At 45.2% G+C, this 26,148-nt stretch overlaps 1 long non-coding RNA gene across 2 annotated transcripts in view; it reads left to right on the top strand.

Moving 5' to 3' along the window:
• Positions 1-1,056: 1,056 nt before the first annotated feature.
• The window catches only part of LOC129404418 (uncharacterized), a 357,292-nt gene continuing 332,200 nt past the window's right edge, over positions 1,057-26,148 (top strand). For both annotated transcript variants that reach the window (XR_008629848.1, XR_008629849.1), the window contains exon 1: positions 1,057-1,467. This is a non-coding gene — a long non-coding RNA (uncharacterized LOC129404418). The remainder of the gene's footprint in view (positions 1,468-26,148) is intronic.

Here is a 26,148-nt window from a genome sequence, read left to right as displayed (position 1 = left end):
CATACAAAGTTCGATAACCCATCCCTTCACCAGTGCCCATTCTCCACCACCAGTAAGCCCAACATCCCTCACCCCCTCCCCAGTCCCGTCTCCCCCCACCCCACCCTGCCACTATGTCAGGGAATTCCCTTTTGTTCTCTCTCTCTGATTAGGTGTTGTGGTTTGCAATAAAGGTGTTGAGTGGCCATTGTGTTCAGTCTCTAGTCTGTATTCGGCCCGCATCACCCTTCCCCCACATGACCTCCAACCACATTTTACTTGGTGGTCCCTTCCCTGAGTTACCCAGAATGAGAGACCAGCCTCCAAGCCATGGAAACAATCTCCTGGTACTTATTTCTACTATTCTTGGGCGTTAGTCTTATAGTCTATTATTCTATATTCCACAGATGAGTGCAATCTTTCTATGTCTGTCTCTCTCTTTCTGACTCATTTCACTTAGCATGATACTTTCCATGTTGATCCACTTATATGCAAACGTCATGACCTCATTTTTTTCTCTCAGCTGCATAGTATTCCATTGTATAGATGTACCAGAGTTTCTTCAACCAGTCATCTGTTCTAGGGCACTCGGGTTTTTTCCAGATTCTGGCTATTGTAAACAGTGCTGCGGTGAACATATAAGTGCATATGTCACTTCGACTATACTTTTTGGCTTTTCTGGGATATATTCCCAGCAGTGGTATTGCTGGGTCAACATTTAGTGATCATTATATTTTAGGACAGGAATGATTGTGTGCTTTATATCTGTTTCACTTATAGTACTTGTCTTTGCAAAGTAACTGTATTTTGATCTATGAAACATTTTCCTTTTTAAAAATTTTAAAAAATTTTTTAATTAGTGAATCACTGTGAGGGTACAGTTAACAGACGTACATATTTTCGTACTTGTGTTTCAGTCATACAATGCTCGTGTACCCATCCGTCCACCAGTAACCATTCTCCACCACCGATGATCCCAATATCTCTCCCACCCCCTCACTCCATACCCCACCACCTGAACCCGCCTCTGTGGCAGGGCATTCTCTTTTTTTTTTTTTTGTGAGGTGATGGGAGGATCACAACGAGTGATCCTCCTGGGTTACTTCTGGCTGTTCACTCAACGTTGCAGCTGGTAGTGCTTGCTGGACCAGATGGGACAGTGGGGATTGACAGTCCTGCCCACTCTCCCCAGACCCACTGTAGTGTAACTCCATCTGCCGCTTTGTTTTCTATTGTATTTGTTGTTATCCCACAGCTGATGTGCTCAGGGCCACTGGAGGCCTGCTACCACCTGCGGGCCTTCGGTGAGAGCAGCCTGGGAGCAGGGCTGGGCTTTGTGTTCCCCAGGCACAGTGGTTCTGATGGGCCAGGATTATTGACAGCAATGCTGATAATTTTCACATGTTCATTTCTCTGTTTCTGTTTTTGTGATTTGGCCACACTTGGCAATTGTCAGGCTTGCTGCTGGGATTCAGGGGATCTACCCAGGTCAGTCAAGAGCATGGGACAGCCCCCCACGTGCTGTACTATCGATAAGCTTCCTGTGAATAGTTCCTTCCATTGCTAAATGAATCACCTTCTTGTACAACCACAGGGGCCTTTATTAGAGGGGAGGGGAGTAGCAAAATCAATTCCAGCTGTACTCAGGGATAACTCCTTAGGGATTCAGGGTGTAAAGTTGAGTCGGACGCATGCATGGCAAGTGCATGCATGGGAAGTTCTCACTTACTGTCCCCTTCAAGCCTTCGAAATCACAGCTTGTTTTTGGCTCAGGGTCTCACCAGGAGCTGCCAGGTGTCTACAGTCCCGCCATGACCACTACCAGTTGGGCCTTGTCCTAGCCTCCGCCTGCATGCCAGTCTGTTTTTATCAGAGGGTTCACAGGATTTATATAGAATTTGAATTTTGGGGTAAGAGATAGGCCAGGAGTGCAGGCCCTGGCCTTGGAAGCAGACTGCCACAGTATAATGGGTTCATTTTCAGTTGGCCATGCCTGTGATGCTAATGGGTTACTTCTGGCTCTTCTCATTGATCACCCATTGCAAGACGTGGGGATACTTTCTGTCTGATGGAGATTGAAACTTGACTGAAGTGCATGCCAGGCAGGTACCCCATGCTCTGTGCTATCTCTGAGGCCAGATTTTGCTCTGGTTAAATTCCAGAAAGTTGTGATAGTAGATGTTCTTTTTCCTACTAAGTACACAACTCACATTTCTTGAGTGTGTGTTTTTTCTTTGGGATCACATCCACCAGTAGTCTGGGCTTCCTTCTGACGCTTCACTCAGGAATCACTCCTGGTGGGCTTTGTGGACTGTAGGGATGAGGGAGGCCAATCCCGGGTAGCTGTGTGCAAGGCCAGTGACCTCCCTTCTCTGTGTTTTATTGATCTGTCTGCAGGATTTGATTTTTACCTATTCAGCTAGATATGTTTGTTAAAAATTATAGAATGTTCAGTTAGTGTGGACCTAGGAGCCCAAACAACGGGACAGCAGGTCAGCTTCTTCCTTTACCTTACGTGAGAGCGAAGGGCATCATGGATTACAATGCACTTGTGTGTCCCCTGGAGAGGAAGGGACATCTAGTAATGTATTTCTGGGTGGGTTTTGAGCTGTGCCTGAGGGTGACGCTGGTCAGGTCCATCAGTTGTGCTCCGTTCTGGTTCTCATGTGTCTGACTTCTCCTCCAGGTGATTCTAATGGAGCCACCTGCTGATCCTTGGGAATAACAGAAGCTTCAGACAATGGTGACACACCATCTGACACACTGTCCCCAGGTGGGAGGAGAATGATGTGGTGACATGATGCAGTGACAGGCAGGTACTTGTTTCTAGGGTCTCTGTCTCTTGAGTTTCAGGAAGGAGTCCTGGGATGTAATTCCTGGCCTGAGTACTCCGACTCTCTGCTATTTGAGGCTACTTTGTCCTTGTCTGTTAGATTCCTTTTATTTGGGTTTAGCCACAACCAGCAGTACTAGAGGAATACTTCTAACTCAGTGCTCAATTATCATTCCTACCAGATCTATTGGAACCGTTCAGTTGGCATGGATTCAAGACTGCCTTCAGATTATTTTTTTTTCTTTTGAGCAACATTTAGTGAACATTATATTTTAGGACAGGAATGATATTGTGTGCTTTATTTCTGTTTCACTTATAGTACTTGTCTTTGCAAAGTAACTGTACTTTGATCTATGCAACATTTTTTTTTTTTTTTTTTTTTTGCTTTTTGGGTCACACCCAGCGATGCTCAGGGCTTACTCCTGGCTTTGCACTCAGGAATTACTCCTGGCGGTGCTTGGGGGACCATATGGGATGCCGGGGATCGAACCCGGGTCGGCTGCGTGCAAGGCAAATGCCCTACCCACTGTGCTATCGCTCCGGCCCCAACATTTTTCTTTTTAAAAAAATCTTTTTAATTAGTGAATCACTGTGAGGGTAGAGTTAACAGATTTACGTATTTCCGTGCTTTTGTTTCAGTCATACAATGCTCAAGTACCCATCCTTCCACCAATTCCCATTCTCCACCACCGATGATCCCAGTATTCCTTCCACCCCCCACTTTATCCCCCCACCCCACCTTGCCTCTGTGGCAGGGTGTAGGATGACATTACTTTGTCCTCTCCCCTGTCACCCTACAGCAGGGAATTCCCTTTGGGTGGTGATGGGAGGGTTACAAAGAGTGATTCTCCTGGGTTACTTCTGGCTCTGCACTCAATGTTGCAGCTGGCAGTGCTTGCCGGACCAGGTGGGACAGTGGGGATTGATAGTCCTGCCCATTGTCCCTGGACCCGCTGTAGTGTAACTCCATCTGCCTTTTTGTCTTCTATTGTATTTGTGTTCTCACACAGCTTTGAGTCACTAACTGGATATTGTGTGTCCCTTTCTCATCCCTAGAACATAGAATAGGGACTGTGGGATATGGCATTGGTAGGGTGTGGTATCTAGTGATTTGGTCCAACCCATTGTTGCTATTTTTGGTCCTGTTGGGTCTGTGCTCAGGTGTTATCCTCTGCAGTGGTCATTGGATTTATTCCTGGGGTGGCTGCAGGCAAGTCCAGAACTTGCAGGAACCTTCTAGTCTAGTGTCATTGTAGTAGATCTGCCTTCTTGTGAGGGATTCCTGGGCTCATCAGCCCCAAATGTGGATGGAGGCTGTTTCCTCCCAATTGGAATGGGGAAGGGAGTGAGGCCCTGAGCTCCTCTAGGGCGCTAGGGTGTCTCATTCTCACGCCCCATAGTATGGGGTGGGATGACATCACTCCTGCTCCATATGTCTGTGTTCAGGACATGGTGACCTTCCCCAACATGGCCATGAGTTCCACCCCAGAGGAAAGAACAAGTGTCAGAAATCAAGTTTTTGCAGGGTACAGGTGAGCTCCAACCTGCTGGAATATCTCCCCAGTCCCTGGCTTTATGTCTTATGAGTCCAACTTATTTTATTTTCTTGCTGTATTTCATTTTTGGGTCAGCTGGCAATGCACATGAGTGACTCCAAGATATGCACTCAGGAATCACTCCTGATTAGATCCCCAGCATCCAATATGGTCCCCAGGCACAGCCGGGAATATTTCCTCAGCCCAGAGCCATGATTAAGCCCTATACATTGCTGTGTGTGACCCAAAACAAACCAAATACATTTACTTCTCTTTCCACACTTGACTTGAGTGCTTTGCTTCTGCTCTTGGTATTGTTTGGGGGACACATTCGGCATTTTCATTTTATTTGTAATTTTTAAATTCCATTCATTTATTTTTTGGCTTTTGGGTCACACTCAGTGGTGTTTAGGGGTTACTCCTGACTCTGCCCTCAGGAATTTCTCCTGGCAGTGCTCAGGGACCACATGGAATGTTGAGATTGGGACCCCGGTGATTTGTGTGCAAGGCAAATGCCCTGCCCTGCACTATGCTGTCATTCCAGCCTCTAAGATCAATTTTGTCTTAGATTCTCACCCACTTAGCCACTGTTTTGCTCAGTGCTTGGGGTCACTTCAACTGATCTTGGGAGAACAGGTGGCACCTGGCATCAACCCAAGGTTCCCACCCGGAATGAGGTGGTGGCGGGTGAGTGCAGGGCCTGGTACGGGGCCTGTGGGCCTTGGGGGTGCGGGAACTGCCAGGAACAAGGGGGCGTGGGTGTGCCAGCCCTCCGGGGACGGGACTTCTTTGGACCCTGTCCAGGAAAATTTGACCCCGACATGGCTACTGTTTTACTTAGATGGGAACAATATCAGAGCACTTAGAGCCTTTGCTTTCCATGTTTCAGACCCAGGTTCCATTCCATGAGCATGACCAGAACTGATTCCTGAGTGCAGAGCCAGGAATAACCACTTAGTATTGGCTGAGTGGTCTTCGAGAGAAAATGTAATAGAAGACAGATTTATTTTGAGGGGCAGAGCGGCAGCTCCCGAAAATCAAGACCATGCTGTTGTTGCTGATGTATTAATTACCATGATGTCTGGGACCATCCAGGAGGCGTGGTCGTCATAGATGCTTAGTGTTTGCAAATGAAAATTTGCTTTTGGGGGCTATTTTTGGTGTTTTTATGAGTGCGAGGGGGTCTGTCCATGCCTGTAGATGCTCAGGGCTTACTCCTGGATCTGGGCTCCATAAGAGATGCCGAGGATTGATCAGGGTGAGCAAGGCAAGCACATTAGCCCTTTACTGTCTGTCTGATTTCAATGTTGGTGTTTTTGTACATCAGGAATTTCTGCTCTCTCACAGCAAGTTGCAAAGCCTCCGCACTTCTCATCTCGCCGTGATCAGGCGACCCAGGCTATTGGGGTGAGTACTGTGGTTAAGTTTTTTTTTTTTTTAAGTAGTCAGACCTTGGGTTTGTGTGTTCGGCCGACAATGTGGAGCTTGGTGCAGTAGTAATTTCTGAGTGCAGAGCCAGGAGGAAATCCTAAGCATCCATCAGGTGTGACCCAAAAAGGGCAAAAAGAATGTGTAGGACTATGTGCTTCTTAAAGTCACAGAGCAAAGCACCCCCTTTGTTTCATCTTTCCCTTAGCAGGCTACCCACAGTGTTGTTTTGAGTAGTGCTGGTAAATAAGATATTTGAAGAAAGAAATTAATTTTTTATGGGGGTCCGGGGTGAATAGAACCTTTGCCTAGGGCTCACTCCTGGTGTGCTGGAAATAATTTATTTAAAAGGGCCAGAATATAGCAAGTATGGTACTTGCCTTGCTAGCGACCAACCCAGGTTCTATCTGTGGCATCTTATCTTTTCCCCGAACCCCACCAGGACTACCTCATCCAGAGTAGGAATAATCCCTGAATACTGTTGGTTTTTGCCCCAAACCAAAGACACGCACAGAGGATGTGAGAGTAGAGAACAAAGAATAAGTATTCAGGATAAAACATGGGCTTCTGCAGCATAATATAAGTCCAGACACAGTGGATTTAAGGATCCACTGTTCAGTTCTTTAAGTGTTTTACTGTAGAAATTGTCTTTGCACATGAATTTACTTTTGGGTTTCTTTTCTTCATTAGTTACCTTTTTTGTTGCAGTATTTGGGGGCCACACCCTGCAGTGTTCATGGCTAACTCCTTTCTCTACTCTCAGTGATCATTTCTCCCAAGGGTCAGGAACCCATCTCGGGTGCTGGGTATCAAACCTGGGTCAGCCAAGAGCAAGGCAAGCACCTTCTCTACTGTATCACTACCTTGGCCCCAACTATAATGCTCATCTTTAAAAAGCAGACTCACTCCAGATGCTCCAACTGTGAGACAGTTTTTTACATCCTGTTGTATAGTAAACACCGGGACATGAGGATAATTTTCTTATCCAAATACATTCCTGCACAACAGTAGTGAATGCTGGATGCAGGCCTATGTAGATGTGTCTTTGGGGTTTAGGGCATTCCAGAGTGAAATCTGCAGTGTTCTGGCTGGAAGGAGTCCTAAGGCCAGGGAACAGAGGCGTGTGTGCTGGTGAGTTGTGTAAGTTCACAAAATAAAAGAGTGAGCTGCGGTGGCAATGGCGTGGTCTCTCATCCACCACATGCTTTTGGTGGCCATGATCTGTTTCCCCCAACACGGGCTGCAGCCACCGACAACAGACACATGAAGGAATGAACAGGGCCGCCAGGCGGTTTGGTGATCAGGTGCTGTTTATTCCATTCTCCCCACGTATTTGTTCCAGTCTCACAAAGCTCCCCGTTCCAGTCTCACACTGACCCTCATTCCTATCTCCTCTTGTCCTCCGAACTAGTCTCTCCGCACTCCGTCTTATAGCCTAGGTCTTGAACCCAACTTCCAAGCATCCTTGGTAGCAACTATACCCATGTGAGGCCACACAATCAACATAGTTTAAGTTAAGAGAAAGATCTTCTGCAGCCAGAAGATCCTCTCAAGGGCAGAATACCACCTAGAGTTGTGTTTCTCCTTTACTTAGTCCCACAACTATTTTAGATTTACTTCTAAATAATCGTTCTCATCAATTTGTGTGGACACAAACTACATGAAGCTTGTAGGGTCGCTGTCCTCGGGACATCTTGCTAAAGATCCCAGAGTATAGATCCGAGACCACAGTTCTCAGGCCACTGTAGTCTTTCCTAACCCTAGCAGGATCCTAATCCAGTTGTTACTTTTGGATCATAAGTGAATTTGTCCATGCTCTTAACTTATAATGCTCTTAACTTACAGTTCCGTATTATAGCACTTGGCCTATCCTGATTCTATGCCAGGGTAGCTCACAGTTTGCCCTGGGTCCATCTAGTCCCTCATCAGGACCGTGCATTTGAGGTGCCAAGAAATATGGACAACAAAGGCTTTAGTGTCTCGAGAAAACAGATGCCCAGGAGTTAATATTCATCGGATTTAAAGGACTTCAAAGTTCCAAAAGCATAGACTTAACTGTCTTCCTGTCTACAGAAAAGACATTGCTATGAAGTAAACTATGCAAAAAGGAGAGGAGAAGGAGAAAAGCAATATTTCACTTATCAAACACATGGGGAGGCGCGGGGCACTCCGGAGGGCACTTTGGTCCTGCCACAAAGTCTGCCTTCACAGCCGCCCTGCCTCAGGGCACCAATTCCTCCTCTACCCACAAGACCAATGGCGGCCCGAGCCAGGCAACCGCAGCTAGATTAGAAAGGATTCCTGAAGGGCCGTCTGTGGCATCACTTCCGTTTTTGCCAGGGGCCTTAAAGAGCCATCGCTAAGATTTAGAGAACCCAGGTGAACTGGTGGTGTAAGGGGAATGGACTAAACAAAGGAGTGGAGAGGCAGCTGATGGGGCGGTGAGCCACAGAGTGAGGAGCTGCGGGGGGAAGGAGAAGAGACCTGATCCTGTACTGATCAGTCAAAAATTCAACCAATGCTATCACAGTCCCCCAGGAAAAACGCGGGTGGGTTGATTGAAAGTAAAACAGGCAGGTAGGTGCAAGTCACCTGATGCTGGGGAATTAAGATGGGGTGAGAGCAGTGACTCCGAAGCCAGCCCTGGAGATGCAGAGAGGAACTGGCCTGGCAGCAGCCCAGAGAGCTGGACAGACACTGCAAAGGGGAAAATGCTGGAAGAACACAGTCTTTGGAAAAAGCCCAACCACTGGACTCTTGCCTACAAGGTAAACCACATCAAGGCAGTTTCAGAAACAAATACAGAGGATGGGTAAGAGGGGTAGTACAGCGGGCTGGGCACTTACTTACCTTGCATGCGGGCAATCTGGGTTCACACCTCAGAATTCCAAATGGTTCCCTGAGCATCACCGAAGAGCAAGAAAGAAACAGCACACTGAATCACTTTGGACACGAGTGGCGCCCCCAAAATGCCTCCAAACTGTGTGCCCGGAGCTTCTGGCCCAGGCGCTGCCAGCGAGTGATGCAATTACCAAAAGAATTTTCCCTGGACTTCATATAGAAATCCAAAACCTCGAGGCTGCGATAGCAGCCACGCGACCTAATATCTTTTGATTGTCAGCAATGTGTAAATGTTCCTTTTTGGCAGGGCTTACCGTGGGGGGAAACTCCAAACAATAGTACTGAGTTTTTTGTTGAAGGGTAAAAAATTGTAACGATAGAATTTTAGGCAGAATTTTCCCTGGACTTTATATAGAAACCCAAAACCGCGTGGCCTCGGCAGCCTAATGTCATCTAATCATCAGCAATATGAAATGGTTCCTTTGTAATGGGTTGGACTTTGGGGGGACCATAATAGGGTTAAAGTTTGTAGCGACGTGTAATTTCTGGCTGTACTTTCCCTGGACTTTATACAGAAATTCAAAGCCGCGAGGCCGCTGCCATGGCCGTGCAACCTATTGTCATTTAATCATCACCAATATGAAATGGTTCCTTCTTAGCGGGTCGGACTTTGGTGGGAAATCCTAACAAGAATAGTAAGTCTGTTGCTGAAATATTGAAGGCTATCAAAGTGGTAGCCATCTCTATAGACTGAACTAAGCCATATCCCCACGCCGGCTGAGAAGAAATATCCTTCTTTCTCGGGAAGAAACGCGGCGTGGCGTTAACCATAGTATGATGTCCATTAAGCTGACATGGACCTGGTGGCGTGGGAATGGGATACAAGGGAATAAATTATTATGTACTTGGAACAGCGGGACGCTGGTGGAATCTCGAGCCGGGGCCGATACCAGCATATTACCTTTGATTCCAGAAACTGCTTGCAGACATTCTACCAGGCTATCAAGTAAGCCAGAGCCCCACGCCGGCTGATGACGGGAAATAACCATCTTTTTTGGTTTGTTTTCCCTTTGTCAGGCAGCGTGGTGATTACTAAACAGGCATGATCTCGGTGGCCCGGGACGAGGGGGGAAAAAAATAGAAAAGTTATGTAACAAACAGCGGGACTTAATATCTCTACATTCTCAGCAATGGAGAGCCATCAAATGCTTCCTTGACAGTGGGACTGTCTTTTCTTTTTTGGGGGAAACCCTAGCAACAATAGTGAGTTATGTGTTGAAACATGGACTGTAACCAAGATAAAGCGTAAACGAAGTGAAACTTATCATTTACAAGGGCAGGGACTGGGGGGGCGGGAGAGGGTGGGAGGTTTAATGGGGTGGTTGGTGATGGAATATGGGCACGGGTGAAGGGAAGGGTGTTTGAGTATTGTATAACTGACATAATCCTGAGAACTATGTAACCCTCCACATGGTGATTCAATAAAATTTAAATTAAAAAAAAAAAGAAACAGCACTGTAGTGCTGTCGTCCCATTGTTCATCGATTTGCTTGAGTGGGCACCAGTAACATCTCCATTGTGAGATTTGTTGTTACTGTTTTTGGAATATCGAGTGTGCCACATGTAGCTTGCCAGGCTCTGCCGTTGAGGTGAGATACCCTCAGTAGGTTGCCGGGCTCTCTGAGAGGGGTGGAGGAAGACAGAAATCAGTATACATTAGGAAACTTATTATTTTACAGGCACGAAAGAACAAAGTATTTGCACTGATGATTAGTTACCAAAGTTGACCGTATTTATGATTTTATTTATTGAAACTATCTGTATGTTTCAGAGCTTTGGCCAGAGTGATAGAACAGTGGGTAAGGTGTTTGCCTTGCACATGACCAGTCCGGGTTTGATCCCTGCATCCCATTTGATGCCCCAAGTAACGCCAGTAGTAATTCATGAGTGCAGAGATATGAGTGACCGCTGAGAATCACTGGGTGTGATCCAAAAAGCCAAAACAAAATAAGAAGCAATCTCTTTTTTATTGTTTTGGTTTGTTTGTTTTTAGACTACAGTCAACGGCACTCGGTGCATACTCCTGGCTCTGTGCTCAGGAACCACTCCTAGTGGGACTCCAGGGACCATATGTGCACATGGTATTGAACTAAGGCCATCCCCTTGCAAGGCAAGCACCCTACCCACTGTACCACATCTCCACACTCACACAGCACTCTCTAAAGGAACATATACTCCCAGGAGTAAACCCAAAGTTCCTACGGCTCCTACCTGCTGCAAATGCCTTCTCCCGCACTTGTGTCTATCCACTGAGCTCCTCTCCAAGGCCCAGCTCGCCCTGCCTTACCACCCACACGGCGGCCTTCTTTCTATGAATCGCTAGAGTACTCACTGTATTGTTTGTCCATGATCTTCCCATGTAAACACTAGCAAACTTTTTAAACAGACATAGTTTCTGTGAGTCATTTTCACAAAGACCTATTTAAGTTTTATTTTTTAATAACTACAGAAACTTCAATGAAATTATCTTATAAAAGTTTCCATGTCTGAGGCTGAAGAGATAACACAATGTGTAGGACCTTGCGTTGTCCACAGCCAACTAAGGTTTGATCCCCAGCATCCCACATGGTCCCCGGTTCACTGCTAGAAGAAGTTCCTGAGTGCAGAGCCAGTAAAGCACCCTGCTTGGTTTATTGATCCAATGAGAGAATTAGCAATACTTTATTGAGTACCTATTTTATTAGTCTGAGCAAGCTGAAATGACTGTTTTAACCAACTAAACTCATGGTTTCACACAGTCCAATCTAATGACAGGCCCAACATATAAGTCCACTAATAATGAAAAAATTGGTGCACTCTGAAGGTCACTTCCTGGAGAAGTTAGGACTGGTGAAGTGGTAAGAGGAGGCCAGCACACAGCAAGAAGACGTCAGAAGACAAAGTGACCAGAGTGGATTACCCACTTAATTATCCCGAATACAAATGACCCAGATACACTGCAAGTCTTATTGTTTTCTATGAACTAACAGTGATCAGCACCCTTTCCCCAAAACTTTATTAATACTTCATTTCTCCCCCAAATTACTAACATAATCTGCTACATTATACTAATCAGCCAACTTTAAAATCAAGATTGAAGACAGATGCTTGTGGAGAGCCTCCACGGGGCCATGCTTCGTAAACAACACCTGTTTCTTGTTAATTGCACCGTGCTTCGTAAACAACTCCTAATAAGGAAACAGGATGTCTTGCCACACCCATAAGCTGTCACTAACCTATCAGATGCAGACACGTGGGCGTAAGCAGGCAGCGAGAGGTATATAAGGGGGGAGGTCCCCTAGCTAGTCGGTTCTCCCTCATGCGTCCCCTTTTCCTCCTTACTCCACGTCCCCGTTCCTGATTTCTTCTCTAACGCATGAGAAAGTTCCTGAATAAATCATAGCCAAAAGGACCTCCGAGTTGCGTGTTTCTTCGCTGGACGAAGCGGCGTGTGGCAGCTGGTGGCCCGTACGGGGAACCCGACCTCCAGTACCCCCCGGTGGATTCAGAACTTGCTGCGATTTATTCAGGACTAAGGTTCACGAGAAATCGTGACGATGAGGTTCCTGTGGTAAGTCAGGACTAAGGTTCACGAGAAGTCGTGACGATCAAGTTCCTGTGGTGAGTCAGGACAATAATATCCATGGATGTGTATGTTTCGTTTGTTGGTTGGATGTTTGTTTGTCTTTCCCTTTTTTTTTTCATTTTTGCTTTCTATGCTTACTCTAAGGATCAAAAGTGCGATAAGGCCGTACAACCAGGACAAGTAGTGTTAGAAGAGACAAAGAAGGACAGAGGCAGCCGTCATGGCATTATAGCCTCTGAGCCAGAGGAGGGTTCGGACGTGGAAAGCGAGGCCTCTAGGGGAACCCCGCTGATGGAGGGATGCGCCCCAAAAAAGAAAGGAAGGCCCCAAGAACCATCCATGACCCGTCCGTCTCTTTATCCCTCGCTACGTCAATTTCAGCAGGGACGGGCTAACGGGGATTCTGACCCCCCTATTGAAGAGGAAGCTGTGATACATGATAGTGACCGATACTTACCGCTAAAGGGCTCTGAGGATGATCTGCACCCTTATCTTAACAAAGCGGGAGGCGGACTTTCTTTTGCAAAACCCAGGCTCTGGGCAGAAATTAGGTGAGAGCTACAGTTAACTTATCCTGTTTTTGAAGATAACAATCAACAGCGATATCACGGGCCCCTAGATTTTAAAATAATTAAGTCCTTGGCAGAATCAGTAAAGATGTATGGAGCCAACACGGCATTTACCTTAACTCAAGTAGGCTTATTCAGATATTGTATGACCCCAAATGATTGGCAACAGGTGGCTAGAGCGGTGTTGACGCCCAGACAATACTTAGACTGGCGTACCTTCTTAATGGAATTTGCAAAATTGAGCAAGCTCTTACTGCTGCTGGCAATACACGCGTGCAGCCTGAATTTCCTATTTTACTTTGTGTGCTTTCAACATATGGGCAACCTACTGCAGTCCTATGGCAGGAGGGACCCCTTCTGTGGATTCATCCTAGGGTCTCTCCGGCAAAAGCCGTGGAATTATACCCTGCAGCTGTAGCCCGTTTGGCTATGATTGGTATTCAGGACTGTTTGCAATACTTTGGAAAACTTCCAGATACTCTTATTACCCCCTATAATTCCACTCAAATAGTTTCGTTGTGTAACTTACATGATGATTGGGCGATTCTCCGATTTTCTTTTCCCAATGTTATTGATAATCATTATCCCAAACATCCACTAATGACCTTCTTTAAAACCCATCTGGTAATTTTCCCCAAAGTCACCTCTTATGTACCCCTTCAGGATGTTCCAAACATTTATACTGATGGTTCAAGTACAGGCTGGGGGGCTTATATGATAGAGGGTCAAGATCCTATTCGTATGCAATTTCCAACTACGTCTCCTCAAGTTGTGGAACTCCGCATTGTCTTGACAGTGTTTGAGCATTGCCCCTTTGCTTTCAATTTGATCTCTGATTCACGATATGTCATAAATGCTCTTTGCTCACTTGAGGTAGCAGGACTCATAAAGGCCTCCAGCTCGATAGCCTCCTTGTTATCTGCTTTACAGCAAATTCTTTGGACCCATGGAAAACCATTTTTTGTCACACATATCCGCTCTCACACAGGCCTTCCGGGTCCCTTAGCAGAAGGCAATGCTTGTGTTGATGCACTCACTAGACCATCTTGTTTTGTTATTCAGTCTCCTTTACAATTAGCAAAAAATTTTCATGACCGTTTCCATGTTTCTTCTCGGACCCTTCAACATAGATTTCAAATACCTCGAGCCGAAGCTCGGGCAATTGTTTTACATTGTCCACACTGTGTCCCTTTTCTTCCTGCCCCCTCCATGGGCATAAACCCTCGTGGTCTTGTGCCTTTACGCATTTGGCAAATGGATGTTACACATTTCTCGGAATTTGGCAGGCTCAAATATCTCCATGTATCCGTGGACACGTGCTCCGGTATCATTCATGCCACTCCCCTTCCTGGAAAGCGGTCCACAAATGTTATCTCTCATTGCCTTGAAGCATGGGCAGCCGGGGGCATCCCAGCCCAACTGAAAACAGATAACGGTCCGGCATACACCTCTGCTAAATTCACCGCATTTTGTGCCCAGATGGGAGTCTCTTTATCTCATGGCCTCCCATATAACCCACAAGGACAGGGCATCGTTGAGCGTGCCCATTCCACCCTTAAAGCATGCCTAATAAAACAAAAAGGGGGAGTTGGCCTGGGACGGCCCCCTCGGGAAATAATCTCTATTGCACTTTTTACTCTAAATTTTTTTATTATTGATGATAAGGGCGCCTCCTCTGCAGACAGGCATTCTTCAAAGATCCCTGTGTGCCAAGGATATGTTAAATGGAAGGATATCCTTTCTGGTGTATGGCATGGCCCGGACCCCGTGTTAACCTGGGCCAGGGGTTCTGTTTGTGTTTTTCCACAGGACAGGGCAGAACCAGTGTGGATTCCTGAACGTCTGACACGGAAGACCACGCCTCCAGTAGATCAAGAGGTGGAAACTGGTGCTCCTGTTCAACCTGGTTCCTGTGATGATACGAGCTGAAGAAGCAGCTTTTTGGGCCATTGCACACCATGGCCTGCTTTTATCCCTTCCTTACCCACCTTAATAAGACCAGAGTAGAAGTCCCCTCTATTTTATCAAAGAGTGGGTGGAGGTGGGAGTAGTACTATCCTTATTGCTTCTCGCTGCTTTGGTTTTTTGCCTGGTGTCTATACAAAATGCAGCAAGAACAACTATTTACAAAGGCGTGGTATTTACAGGTATTCGTGGCCCTGGAGGCACAGCAATCCCCGTAGCTTTGGCTTGCAACTTGGAAACAATAATCTCGCTTAGAACAATCAGGTCTAGCTGGACGTAGCAAAGGTATTATGCAGCTGAGAGCCCTTAACTGCAGGGGACCTCCTGTAGTTGAGGAGTTTGAAAGGGTGCACTATACCCCACCTGACCTGGTGATCAGATGCAGTTTATTCCGTTCTCCCCACGTGTCTTTTCTAGTCTCACAAAGCTACCCATTCCAGTCTCACCCTAGCCCTCATTCCCATCTCCTCCTGTCCTCCAAACTAGTCTCTCCACACTATTTTAGATTTACTTCTAAATAATCGTTCTCATCAATTTGTGTGGACACAAACTACATGAAGCTTGTAGGGTCGCTGTCCTCGGGACATCTTGCTAAAGATCCCAGAGTATAGATCTAAGACCACAGTTCTCAAGCCACTGTAGTCTTTCCTAACCCTAGCAGGATCCTAATCCAGTTGTTACTTTTGGATCATAAGTGAATTTGTCCATGCTCTTAACTTACAGTTCCGTATGATAGTACTTGGCCTATCCTGATTCCATGCCAGGGTAGCTCATAGTTTGCCCTGGGTCCATCAGGACCCTGCATTTGAGGTGCCAAGAACTATGGACAACTGAGGATTTAGTGTCTCGAGAAAACAGATGCCCAGGAGTTAATATTCATCGAAGTTAAAGGATTTAAAGGAGTCAAAGGAGTTAAAGGACTTCAAAGTTCCAAAAGCATAGACTTAACTGTCTTCCTGTCTTTTCCTACAGAAAAGATATTGCTATGAAGTAAACTATGCAAAAAGGAGAGGAGAAGGAGAAAAGCAATATTTCAACTACCAAACACATGGGGAGGCGCAGGGCACTCAGGAGGGCACTTCGGTCCTGCCACAAAATCTGCCTTCACAGCCACCCTGCCGCCGGGCGCCAATTCCTCCTCTACCCACAAGACCAATGGTGGCCCGAGCCAGGCAACCACAGCTAGAATAGAAAGGATCCCTGAAGGGCCCTCTGTGACATCATTTCCGCTTCTGCCAGGGGCCTTAAAGGGCCATGGCTAAGATTTAGAGTGCTATCACAGTCCCTCAGGAAAAATGTGGGTGGGTTGAAGGTAAAACAGGCAGGTAGGTACAAGGCACCTGATGCTGGGAATTAAGATGGGATGAGAGCAGTGACTCTGAAGCCAGCCCTGGAGATGCAGACAGGAACTAGCCTAGCAGCAGTCCAGAGAGCTGGACAGACACTGGAAAGGGGAAAATGCTGGAAGAACACAGTCTTTGGAAAAAGCCCAACCAATGGACGCTTGCCTACAAGGGAAACCACATGAGGCAGTTTCAGAAACACAATTTCACATCCAGAGGATGGGGCAAGAGGTGCACGTGGGCAATCTGGGTTCACACCTCAGAATTCCGAATGGTCCCCTGAGCATCACCGAACTGCAAGAAAGAAACAGCACTGTAGCACTGTCGTCCCATTGTTCATCGATTTGCTCAAGTGGGCACCAGTAACATCTCCATTGTGAGATTTGTTGTAACTGTTTTTGGCATATGGAATATGGCACATGTAGCTGGCCAGGCTCTGCCGTTCTTGTGAGATATGGTCCGTAGCTTATTGGGCTCTCTGAGAGGGATGGAGGAAGCCAGAAATCAGTATACATTAGGAAAATAATTATATTACAGGCAAGAAAGAACAAAGAATTTACACTGATGATTAGTGACCAAAGTTGACCGTTTTTATGATACTATTTACTGAAAATCTCTGCAAATTTGGGAGCTGAAGAAGCAATCTCTTTGGCCAGAGAGATAGACATGGGGTAAGGTGTTTGCCTTGCACATGACCAGTCCGGGTTTGATCCCTGCATCCCATTTGATGCCCCAAGTACCGCCAGTAGTAATTCATGAGTGCAGAGATATGAGTGACCGCTGAGAATCACTGGGTGTGATCCAAAAAGCCAAAACAAAATAAGAAGCAATCTCTTTTTTATTGTTTTGGTTTGTTTGTTTTTAGACTACAGTCAACGGCACTCGGTGCATACTCCTGGCTCTGTGCTCAGGAACCACTCCTAGTGGGACTCCAGGGACCATATGTGCACATGGTATTGAACTAAGGCCATCCCCTTGCAAGGCAAGCACCCTACCCACCGTACCACATCTCCACACTCACACAGCACTCTCTTAAGGAACATATACTCCCAGGAGTAAACCCAAAGTTCCTACGGCTCCTACCTGCTGTAAATGCCTTCTCCCGCACTCGTGTCTATCCACTGAACCTGTCTTCAAGGCCCAGCTCGCCCTGCCATCCCATCCACACGGCGGCCTTCTTTCTATGAATCGCTGGAGTACTCACTGTATTGTTTGTCCATGATCTTCCCATGTAAACACTAGCAAACTTTTTAAACAGACATAGTCAGTTTTTGTGAGTCATTTTCACAAAGACCTTTATAATATTTTTTAGTAACTACAGAAAACTTCAATGAAATTATCTTATAAAAGTTTCCATGTCTGGGGCTGAAGAGATAGTACAATGAGTAGGAACTTGCCTTGTCCAGAGCCAAATAAGCTTTGATCCCCAGCATCTCACATGGTCCCCGGTTTACTGCTAGAACTAGTTCCTGAGTGCAGAGACTGGAGTAACGCCTGAGCATCTCCAGCTGTGCACCCCTACACACACAGAAAAAAATTTACACATCTATATGTCAATTTATATTTGGAATCTACAAAAAGAGTGGGTCTACTTTAATTTCTTAAATACTGGTAGGTAAACAAGGACTGTCTGGACAGATTCTAGTCCTCAAGTCTACGAGTATAAGGCCTTAATACATTAATACTGCCAAGGGATTGGATCAAGCCTAACAGACGTCCACAAATGTACACATCTTTGCAACACTTGTTAGATGACTTATGGCCCTCTAACTTCCAAAGTCTTTGAAATGTAAGACTACTGCCCTAGATATGAACAAGACTGCCTTGGGCCACAGCAATAGTACAGCTGGTAGGGCATTTGCCTTGCATGCAAATGACCTGGGTTTTATCCCTGCCATCACATATGGTCCCCCGAGTACCAACAGGAGTGATTTCTGAGTGTAAAGCCAGGAGTAACCCCTGAGCATCACCATGTGACCCCAAAAAAGAAGACAGGCAACAAAGCACAACAATAGTATTAGCATTATCTCTGCCTTGACTTTGCATCGTATCACAATATTTTTATTCATATTACAGAGATGTTACTGAACATCACTCAATTTTATCACCGCTTTTAAGTTTCATGTATCTTAAACTTGCCATTTAGATCACCTCTGCTCACAGCCTTCCTATCTAAATGAGGATCTGGTAACTCTCCCCAGCATCATTCAGCTACCAAAGTCTAGCATCAGGTCCAGACAGCTCTTTCTCAGCATTCCATACTTCTAAGTGATCTTCAGAGGCCACTCCATACTGATGATTTCCTGTGCACAGTGCAAAAAAGAGTTTCAAGCAGCTATCATTGAAAAAAAAAAATACAGTAACTATTCCCAAGTTTTAATTCAATGATCTTGCTGTTTAATGTGTTAATTTTAAAAGTAAACATTACTATATGACAAGTTTGGATTCTTTTCATTTTGATAACTGTATTTCAGTGTAACTGGCATTATTTGTAGATATGTACTTTATGCACCAAAAACTGTTGTTCTGATAAGGGATTCAAAGCATAAAAAAAATCATAAGAACCCAAGATCCAAGGAGCTACAGAGCAAAACACCCTGTTTGGTTAATTGATCCAATGAAAGAATTAGCAACACTTTATTAAGTACCTATTGTATTAGTCTGAGCAAGCTGAAATGACTGTTTTTAACCAAAAAAAATGATGACTTCACTCAGTCCAATCTAATGACAGGCCCAAAATATAAGCCCACTAATAATGAATGAAAAAATGGCTGCACTGTGAAGGTCACTTCCTGGAGAAGTTAGGACTGATGAAGTGGTAAGAAGAGGCCAGCAGACAGCAAGAATACATCAGAAGACAAAGTGACCAGAGGGGATTACCCACTTAATTATCCCTAATACAAATGGCCCAGATACACTGTAAGTCTTATTGTTTTCTTTTTATTGAATTTTTTTTTTTTTTGCTTTTTGGGTCACACCCAGTGATGCTCAGGTTCTGCACTCCTGGTTCTGCACTCAGGAATCACTCCTAGCGGTGCTTGGGGGACCATATGGGATGCCGAGGATCGAACCCAGGTCTGCCGCGTGCAAGGCAAACGCCCTACCCGCTGTGCTATTGCTCCGGCCCCAAGTCTTATTGTTTTCTATGAACTAACAGTGATCAGAAACTTTATTAATTAATCAAACACCCTTTCCCCAAAACTTTATCAATACTTCATTTCTCCCCCAAATTAATAACATTATCTGCTACTTTATACTAATAAGCCAACTTTAAAATCAAGATTGAAGCCAGAAATAATGCCTTATATTTATACGCCACATCCGTGTGCCTAATGTTCAAAAGGCACTTTAAAACTTCACTGTATCACTGTCATCCTGTTGTTCATCAATTTGCTCGAGTGGGCGCCAGTAATGTCTCCATTTGTCCCTGTCGTATGCCAGTGTAGGCTGATGGCGTAATGAGGGCTCTTTCAGGGTCAGGAGAATGAAGACCGTCATTGTTACTATTTTTGGCATATCAAGTACGCCACGGGTCGCTTGCCAGGCTCTCACTTTATAACTTACAAAATAATTTCACAGCCATGACTCTACTGGATCCGAATCACATCCCTGCAAAATTTCTGGGGGATATCACGATTCTCCAGATTGCAAAACATACATCCACCAAAAGGACTCACAGAGGGGCTGGAGTGATAGCACAGCGGGTAGGGTGTTTGCCTTGCCCGGGTTCCAATCTCAGCATCCCCTATGGTCCTCTGAGCAACGCCAGGGGTGATTCCTGAGTGCATGAGCCAGGAGTAACTCCTGTGCATAGACGGGTGTGACCCAAAAAGCAAATAAAGGAAAACCTCTCCATTTATTTTCCTATGACTACAAAGGCATGAGAAATGACACGCTTTCCACATTTCTCACATTCAATTTCTCTCTAGTATGAAATCGCTTGTGCTGATTAAGGCTGTCTCACAGTCCTTACATTAATATGGTTTCTCTCAAGTGTGAATTCTCCTATGAGTAGTAAATATAATACTAAGGTTATACTACTACTGTATAATGCCTTATGTATGTCAGGCCTTCCCAGACGCCTGACATACATAAGGCTTCTCTGCACTGTGAGTACCCATATGTGTTTTCAGGGCAGATGATCAAATGAAGGCCTTTCTACATGCCTTACATTTCTAAGGTTTCTCGACAGTGTGCATTCTGTTATGTCTAGTCAGCTGAGTATTTGAGAAAGGTCTACGCACACTCCTGACATACAAAAGGCTTCTCTCCCAAATGATTTCTCCTATGTACAGTGAGCATTGAGGATGAGCTAAATGCCTTCCCACATTCCTGACACTAATAAGGCATCTCTCCAGTATGACTTCTCATATGTTGAGTAAAGACCCTTCCACAAACTTTACAATTATGAGGATTCTCTCCATTGTGAATTCTCCTATGTACTGTAAGATAGGAGGACAGCTGAAGGCCTTCCCACACTCCTGACATACATAAGGCACGGATTTCTACTATGTACAATAAGATACGTGGAACTGGTAAAGGTCTTCCCACACTCCTGACATACATAAGGCTGGGATTTCTACTATGTACAATAAGATACGTGGAACTGGTAAAGGTCTTCCCACACTCCTGACATACAAAGGGCTTCTCTCCAGTATGAGTATTCATATGCCTATTGAAACCTATAAATTAGTGAAGGCCTTTCTGCATACCTTACATTTATAAGGTTTCTCCCAGTATGAATTCTCCTATGTACAGTAAGCACTGAGGATCTGCTAAAGTTCTGCCCCCACTCCTGACATATATAAGCCTTCTCTCCAGTATGAGTATCCATGTGCCCTTTAAGGGCTGCCAATCAAGTGAAGGCCTTTCAACATGTCTTACAGTCACTGTTTCTCTCCAGTGTGATTATCCTTGTGCACAGAAAGGCTTGAGTGATAAGCAAAGACGTTTCCACAGTCCTGACATGAATATGGTTTCTCTCCAGAATGACTCTTTCTGTGATGAAAAAGATCAGAAGAGCAAGTTTAGACCTTCCCATCCTGACATGAGTAAGTTTTCATTCCTGTATGAATTTCCCTGAAGACACCAAGTTGTGAGCACAAGGTAATGGCCTCTCCGCATTGCTCATATGCATGAGGTTTGTCTGCAGTGTTATCTCTATGATGTATAATAAGATTTGAGGGGGAAGTGAAAGCTTCCCCACAGTCCATATACATAAACGGTTTTTCTGCAGTTTGCAATCTTTGCACTGAAACACTGCGATGACACCTGAATCAAAGTTTGTTCTCCCTGGTAACAATCCTGGGGATTCTGTCTATTGGGGGTTTCAAAGGGAACATTATTCTTAGACGGGGTCAGTCCATGATGACTTTACTTATGCAAATGTCAGCATGCGGGACTCACCATAAACGGTGCTCCTCTCCCACTGTCCTGGGGCTTCTGCCTTGAGGGGTTTGTGTCCAGAAACTGAGGAGAACAGACTGTGAGGAGTTTTTCCCAGGGGAAAGCTTCTTCACTGTGAGGTTGATCTCTCCACTCTGATCACCCTCAGAAGACATTAGGCCTGTCTCGGCATCCCCATGGGGCAGAGGGCGAGATTGCTCACTCTGAGACACTGTCACACAGTGCAGGATCAGAGACATTCCACTAGGGCTGGCTGCTTCCCTGTAAAAAGCAGAAGAGAATTCCAATGACTGCTCCATTCCTTCATAGTCTCCCTGTCAAAAGAAACTGAGACCAACATTACCACGACTAGGAATGCAATTTCTGATAGGTGGATGGATGTTCTATGGGATGACCCAATGTTTCCACATAGTGACTGCACTTAATTGAAGGCTGCACCATCATTAATTTGTTTAAATTTTTTCAATTCGATAAACACAGACATAAAATGGAAATAATACTATCTGCAGAATTTCAAAGCCGTAGTTTCCAACAAAATAAAATACACCCGAGTCCTGGTTTGTTTGTAGCACAGTGTGGAGCCCCGGATCCGTGTGTTAAGGCAAGGCTGAAACGCAACACAGCAAGATGGACCATGGGAGCTACTGTAAACATTTCACCACAAATAAATCCTCTCCACGACCAATGAGGTTTTTTGTTCTTTTTTGGTTTGTAGGTTGTATTTATTTGAGGTGGACCACACCAAGAGGTACCACGGATCACTGATGGTGGGTCCCATGGAACATTGCTGGGAATAGAACCCAGTTTTCCATCCTGTGGAAGGCAAGTCCGCCCCAATACTCTATCACTCGTGGCAACAAAATAATTCATTTAAACAATTAACTCTCCTGCCTTCTTTCAATTCATTGAAAAATCAGAATATTTCTTCAAAATTAAAGGTAGTAGGAATTGGGATAAGAATGCTAGAACAGTGGGGAGGGTATTTCCACTGCATATGGTGGACTCGGTTTGAATTCTGGCATCCCAGATGGTGCCATTAGTACTTTCCTGCGTTATTCCTCAGTGCTGAGCCTGAAGTAACTAATCAGCATCGCCGTGAGTGAATGAAAAACAAAACCAAGAAATAAAAATAATAATAATAATAATAATAATAACAGCAACAATAATAATATCCTTAGATTTTAAAAGGACTGATTTTAGCACCCAGTAAGACTAGGGTCCCTCTACTCACAACAGTAGGCTACAAAGTTCCACCCTGCAGTGGCCAGAACTCCACTTTCAAGTCACATTCTAGATCCAAGGAACTATCCTGTCAAAATATTTATATTCAACATGCTAATCTTACCAATTCACTCGTTTTTGGTGACTCAATTCCCAAATCAAATTGTTGCAGTGAAAACCCCTGAAGCTACGATTTCCTTTCTGAAATCAAACATAAAACACAATGAAAGAGTTAGTAGTGTTGGGGCTGGAGTGATAGCACTGTGGTTAGGGCATTTTCCTTGCACAAGACCAACCCAGGTTCGATTCTCAGAATCCCATATAGTTCCCCAAGCACTGCCAGCGGGAATTCCTGAGGGAATGATCCAGGAATAACCCTTGAACATTGCTTGGTGTTATCCAACAAGAATTAAAAAAAAAGAATCGGTAATGGAAAGTATTCGAAGGACATCCATTGTGGGGAATGCTGGGAGCAGCTTGCGAATCCACGAAGTAGTGTTTTGGGTTATGTTTTTTAAACAGGCCTGGTGATACCTAGGAGCATATAAGATGTCAGGGTTTTAACCTATGTCTGCCATGTACAGGACAACTACACTCCCGGCTGTAATAGCTCTTTGTCTCAAATCAGCAATTTTTCATAGGCTCATGCATTCACTCTGTAAACAGAAAAGTAAAAGACACTTCTTTTTTACTTCTTATTTTTTTTTTTTTGCTTTTTGGTTCACACCTGGTGACTCACAGGTGTTACTCCAGGCTCTGCACTTAGGAAAAGCTCATGGTGGTGCTCAGGGGACCATATGGGATGCTGGGAATTGAACCCGTGTTGGCCACGTGCAAGGCAAACGCCCTACCTGCTGTATTATGGCTCCAGCCCCACAAATGATATTTCTTAGTGGATTAGATAGAATAGCAGGGAGGCACTTCCCTCACATGAAGCTGACAGGGTCTGATCTCTGAGTACCACCAAAAGTAACCTCTTAAAACTTCCAGGAATAAACACTGAAAATTCCGAGTCTCAAAGTCAAAAATAAATTTAATATACTGACAAAACATGCTAATGATCTGAGGGCAAAAATAAGCATGAAAGAAAGAGTAGAGTGGTAACTAGATTCCCCTGAAAGGGCACACCATCAGTGCAGGCTGAACAACAGAATGGTGAAGCACAGACAGTTGCCCAATGGCTGTGAATCCCATGAATATTCTACATACCTGACAGGTAAGGGAAAATGAGAACAAAGCCAAGAAAGGAAAGAACAGGATCTTTCTATGACAAGCAGTTCATGAAATTAAGGGCACAGTGAGCGTGGCACAGACACCTGTATCCAGGAGCCCGAGGCCTCTAGGGTCAGCAGCGTGACTCACATGAACTCAGGCATCCACACACTTCCCAGAGCCTGAGCCACGGAGGGTCCTCAGACATTTACCTGCACACATGCCTCTTCTTCCTGGGCTCAGGGCTCCTCCTTAAAGCCCAGGAACTCCTGTCCCGGTAAAGAAATGATATTGGTGACAAGCCAACCCAATGTGTCCCAAACAATATTAAACTAATTCCTAAAAGAGCTTGAACAGAAACTCCACTTTTGATATACCCCAAATTAGTAGTTATCAGTCACAGAATTCCGAAGTTTCAATTTCAGTCTGAAATTCTTATGCTGAAGCCCCCCAAAAAGCACAGAAAGTGACTCCAAGCACTGAAATACAACAGCAACTGATGACGTGAGTCCCTAAAAAAAAAAATGAACTCATGCTCAGAGCGATAGTCCAGCAAGGTGGGCACCTGATGACATACAGAGAGAGGTTTGATCCCTAGCAACCATACAGGCCAGGAGCACTGCCACGAGAAATTCCTGAATATACAGCCAGAGTGACCCCTGAGCACTGCTGGGTATAGGCCCCTCACACAATCAAAACTGAAAACAAATAATAACAAATGATGTTACAGGCCAGGTACAATAGAACACCTGCCATATAGTTGCTGACCCGGTTTAGTCCACAGCACCCCCATGGGCCCCTGTGGTCGTACAAGAAGTAGATTCATCTAGCAATGGAAGGAAATATTCACAGGAAGTTTATCGATAGTACATCACGTGGGGGGCTTTCCCATGCTCTTGACTGGCCTGGGTAGACACCCTGCATCCCAGAAGCAAGCCTGACGATTGCCAAGTGTGGCCAAATAACAAAAACAAACAAAGAGAAATGAACATATGAAAGTTATCAGCATTGCTGTCAATAATCCTGGCCCATCAGAACCACTGTCCCTAGGGAACACAAAGCGCAGCCCTGCTCCCAGGCTGCTCTCACCGAAGGCCCGCAGCTGATGGTAGGTCTCCAGTGGCCCTGAGCACATCCACTGTGGGATAACAACAAATACAATAGAAAACAAAGCGGCAGATGGAGTTAAACTACAGCGAGTCCAGGGACAGTGGGCATGACTGTCAATCCCCACTGTCCCATATGGTCCAGCAAGCACTGCCAGCTACAGAGCCAGAAGTAACCCAAAAGAATCACTCGTTGTGACCCTCCCATTACCTCACAAAACATAAGGGAATACCATACCAGAGATGGGGTGGGGTGGTGGGGTATGGAGTGGGGGGTTGGGAGGGATACAGGGATCATCGGTGGTGGAGAATGGGTACTGGTGGAGGGATGGGTACTCGAGCATTGTATGACTGAAACACAAGCACGAAAATATGCAAATATGTTAACTGTATCCTCACGGTGATTCACTAATTGAAAAAAAATTTTTTTAAAAAAGAAAAATGTTGCATAGATCAAACTACAGTTACTTTGCAAAGACAAGTACTGTAAGTGAAACAGATATAAAGCACGCAGTCATTCCTGTCCTAAAATATAATGATCACTAAATGTTTCTGAAAAGAAAAAAAAATGAAACTGAAGAGCCTTTTTATTTATTTTTTTTTTGCTTTTTGGGTCACAGCCAGCAATGTTCAGGGGTCACTCCTGGCTTTGCAGGAATTACTCCTGACGGTGCTCAGGGGACCATATGGGATGCTGGAATCGAACCCGTGTTGGCCGTGTGCAAGGCAAATGCCCTATCCGCTTTTCTATCTCTCCAGCCCCGAAGAAAGTCTTAAATCCATGCCACCCGATAGGGTCCCTGAGATCTGGTAGGAATAATTGAGCACTGAGTTAGAAGTACTCACTGAGCACTGCTGGTTGTGGCTAAATCCAAATAAAAGGAAACCAACAGACAAGGACACAGTAGCATCAAATAGGGAGAGTTGGAGCACTCAGGCCAGGAATTATATCCCAGGACTCCTTCCTGAAACTCAAGATTCAGAGACCCTAGAAACCGATACCTGCCTGTCACTGCATCATGTCACCACATTGTTCTCCTCCAACCTGGGAACAGTGTATCAGATGGCTCTTCAACATTGTCTGC

The sequence above is a fragment of the Sorex araneus genome, chromosome 4, assembly GCF_027595985.1.
Source record: "Sorex araneus isolate mSorAra2 chromosome 4, mSorAra2.pri, whole genome shotgun sequence".
Lineage (NCBI taxonomy): Eukaryota > Metazoa > Chordata > Mammalia > Eulipotyphla > Soricidae > Sorex > Sorex araneus.
Note: the sequence above shows the minus strand (reverse complement) of the source record. Positions and strands in the feature narration are given on the sequence as shown.